Raw genomic sequence first — 4,039 nt, forward strand, 5'->3', positions numbered from 1 at the left:
GCAGAGATCGGAGCGATGTGTCTATAAGGATTGTTGGCTACCACCAGAGGCTAGGAGAGAGGCCTGGAACAGATTTCCCTCAGAGCCTCAGGAGGAACTAACCCCACTGCAACCTGCTTTTAGACTTCTGATCTCCAGAGCTGCCAGAGAATAAACCCCCCCTTATTTCAAAACAAAACATAAGACACTCAAAGATTACTCATCTGCTTTAAGGATGCTCACACCTTTCTTAGATTAAGCAGACAAAATTACCAGCAAAGGAAAAGAATTGAATGGCATCATTAATGATCTTATTCTTGGAGAGCACATATTTCTAAGCATATGTAGGACATTCATGAAAATCAATGGCATGATTGGCCAAAGTGTTGGCCTCAATGAATTTCAACAAATTGATCTATGGATTATATCCTTTGGCCACCCACCATTACACAAAATTATGAAGCAATAACAAAAGTTAACTAGAAACTGCCCCCTTGACATTTGGATATTTTGAAACAGATAACCAACTCAAGGTTTAAAGAAGAAGTAACAGCAAACACTACAGGTGACACTCATTAATTAGCTAATGTCCCAAACACTGAGAGTTTTAAATTCTCTTCAACTCCTATAAGATTGGTACTTGATGGATGAAGCACTGGGGTTCCACACAGGATAAACCACATGCCTGAGGTCACACAAGTAGAAAGTAGTGAAGTTGGTATTTTCACATAGATATTGGGCTCTGAGGTTCATAATCCAATTTTGTTAGGCTTTCTCCTAATATAAAGTGAAAAAAAAAAAAAAAAACACATGCAGAGTGATAAAGGTAAGACCTATCCAAACTTTTGTGATGTAGCCAAAGCAGTAGTTAGAGGGAAACTTACAGTCTTATAACCATTAAAAAAAACTGAATGACTACTTAACCCTTTCCACACAGAAAATAGCACACCAAGATGGCCACATAGGAGAATTGTATATGACATTTCAGGTACGAACTGCCATCTCACACAAACTGTTCCAGAAAACAGGTTAGAAGGGAATATTTTCAAACTCATTTTAGGCAACGATACAACTTTGATACTAAAATCAGTCTAGGACAGTTCAAGAAAGGAAAATTGTAGACCAATCTCACCAAAAAAATACAGATGCCAATATCCCAAATAAAATAGGGTTTGCCATACTCAATACTTTATAAAAAATGGTCAACGTGATGTTATCTCAGGAATCATTGTTGATTTACTATTAGAAAATAATGCAATACACTATATGAAAAAATTATATACATATTACAATGGAAAGATATTTGATAAAACTCAGTTTTTTCATGATAACATCTTCTGGCAATAAGGAAAAAAATAAAATTTCGTTTTTCTTTTTTGTTTTTGCATTTCATTATTTATTCAGATGTTTAAGCCTTTGCACTATGTTTTTTACAAGCCAATGAACACTGACAATTTATTTCTTCCACAGAACTATAGCCATACATTTGCAGACAGTACAAATATATGGTTGAACTCACATCCATACTCATCACCATTTTATCAATTACATAATAATACAAAATTATCATGTATCCAAATGTTAAGTTACACAGCTCAAAAGGCATTTAAAATATTAGATGTCTACTCAATTCATTAACAGAAACAACTTTTTTTCTTTTCTTTTCTTTCTTTCTTTCTTTTTTTTTTTTTTGCAAGAGGTTGGGAAGAAAAGGAAGAGAACACTTCAAACAAAAAGTAAGTTGGTAAACAATTTCTGATAATTATGAAAAAATTTATAAGAATTTCAGAAATTTTATGATTGAGAATTGTTTTAGCTACAATAACAAAGCATGTCTACCTTTAAAAAATATTTACTAAATTAAAGATCATATCCTACAGGTTCTGCACAAGACAAAGGCAACATTTTATTAAAAATATTTAATAGCCTCCTTCCATTGTTTTCAGGCCCTCCCTGTTAAGTTGCACCTCGAGTGCAAACATTAAATTAACTGTAAGGCTTTTTTTTTTGGGGGGGGGGTCTGGAGATTAATTAAAGATGTGTGCTTCTGTAACAACTTAGATTTTCAAAATGGACGTTTCCCATAGCAGCAAAAAAATAAGACTTATAGAAAGACATTAAATAATCAACATAAGACTTGGTAAAAATTAACAACAAAAAACAAAACAAATAAAGCCCCAAACCAACGGTTACAAGCAAGCCCAACGTATACTGGGATGAACTGGGAATTGTAAGCAGGCAAATGACCACCTAGGCCTTGCAATGTTAGATATGACTGAAGAAATAAGTCACATGCTGGTAGCAGGCCCGCCCTGGCCCCTGGGGACTCAACCCCCAGTTCTTTGTTATGCATGTCAATGTGGCCAGCTCACAAGGCCATGACGCAGGCTTGCGGTTCCCTGTTTATCTGCCTGGAGCATATGTGTCTCTCGGGAACATCTTGACCTGTTCGAGCCTCCTGATAGGGGACGGTGACGTGACGGTAACCCAAGGACGCAGTTATTACTCTCCCCTCCTCACTTTTGAGTAATTTCCCACAGCTGTTAAAAAGATATATAAGGGGAACAAATTTGGCAATAAAGCGCGCGCGCACACGCTCCCTCCTGGATGAAGAACCTTGGTGTCCTGTGTATTTTTAACCCCGCCGTCCCTCGCCGGACTCGGCTCCGTTAGCCGGACGCGGCAGTCACATAAGGTCGTGGAATTTTGGATTTGTATGAAACTACAAATATATAAGTATTATGCTGAGTATTTGGGCACCTAATCTTTCTAAATTTTTATATAAGATTCTGCATGGAAGTAGATATAAAGACAGTAACTTAACAGTGCATGATTTTAGGAAAGGTCAATTGGTACAAATGATAATCACCTTTTAAATGCTGAATGGAAATAATAAAGACTGCTAAACAGCTTAAACACAACCCAAACACAAAAGTTGAAATTTTGCAAGCTTGTGGCCTGGTAAGACTGCTTTTCAATACTCCCAAGAAAGCGTCATCAGACTTATTTACCAACATGTTGGCTAATATGTACGACATATTAGATCCTGTCTAATGTTTCACTTCCAAGGCAATAGCATGAGGTGCTATTTTTGAGTTTTGTTGGCTGCAACAGTTGTTTCTATGAGCACTGGCATCTTTGAAGTGCAACTGCATTTTAGGATGATACTTATCTAAACACAAAAGTTGCTTGCTATTAAAAGCTCCATGCTGCTTTCATCTTATGAATTGTACTGCATCTTCGTATTTCATTCCACCTTCGATGACTACTAGGGCAACAAGTACTGAAGCTCTCCCAAGGCCTGCAACACAAGGGACAGCAATACAAGGACTAGGTGCTTTATGAACTTAATTTTTATAAGACTTACAGTCACGAACAATCTGGTTAGATAGTGGTGTACTGTCATCAAAGGCCTATCAAGAACATGGATGCTATACAACCAGAAGAACGGGAAGTTGTACTTCATATAGGTATAATATGTCAAAATACATTCTACTATCATGTATAACTAAAAAGAACAAATTAAAAAAAAAAAACAAAGCACGAATGCCTTTTCTCTCTACAATAATGCAACAGGTTGCTTTACATGACCTCACTATTATAATAACACCATACTTCTTAAGTTCCTCTATAATGTGGCTTAAGGAATCTCATGTTCTTATATGTAACTTCCACAGGAGCAAAGGTGGTTCATTCGAGCCATATTAATTTAGTTTTAAAACAAAGCACTCAATAGGGTTATGAAAGAATTTTAAAAATTGAACACAGAAATGATGCAAAGTAACAGAAGTCTACTTCAATATACTCCACTTGATATTCTCAGAGCTTTGAGTATGAAGTTGGGAGGAATGGGAAATGAGATGAGCTGCCGATATGAATCAGCAACTCTTCAATCCAGGAACACTGAAGCAATATTAAGGAAGTGATTGGCGGCCTACCCCGTCCAGGTGAGATCTCCTATAAAATGTTCTGTGGATTTCAATCCAACACTTCTCTGTCCAGACTGACCACTCTAGGGGGCTTCCTGGTGGCGTTGTAATGAATTTCTACAGTTCACTTG

At 36.8% G+C, this 4,039-nt stretch overlaps 1 pseudogene; it reads right to left on the minus strand.

The window, feature by feature from the left end:
- Nucleotides 1-3,029: 3,029 nt before the first annotated feature.
- On the minus strand, nucleotides 3,030-3,682 carry LOC125611593 (annotated as a pseudogene).
- Between the last annotated feature and the right edge of the window lie 357 nt (nucleotides 3,683-4,039).

The sequence above is a fragment of the Marmota marmota genome, unplaced genomic scaffold (assembly GCF_001458135.2).
Source record: "Marmota marmota marmota unplaced genomic scaffold, marMar, whole genome shotgun sequence".
NCBI classification, from domain to species: Eukaryota; Metazoa; Chordata; class Mammalia; order Rodentia; family Sciuridae; genus Marmota; species Marmota marmota.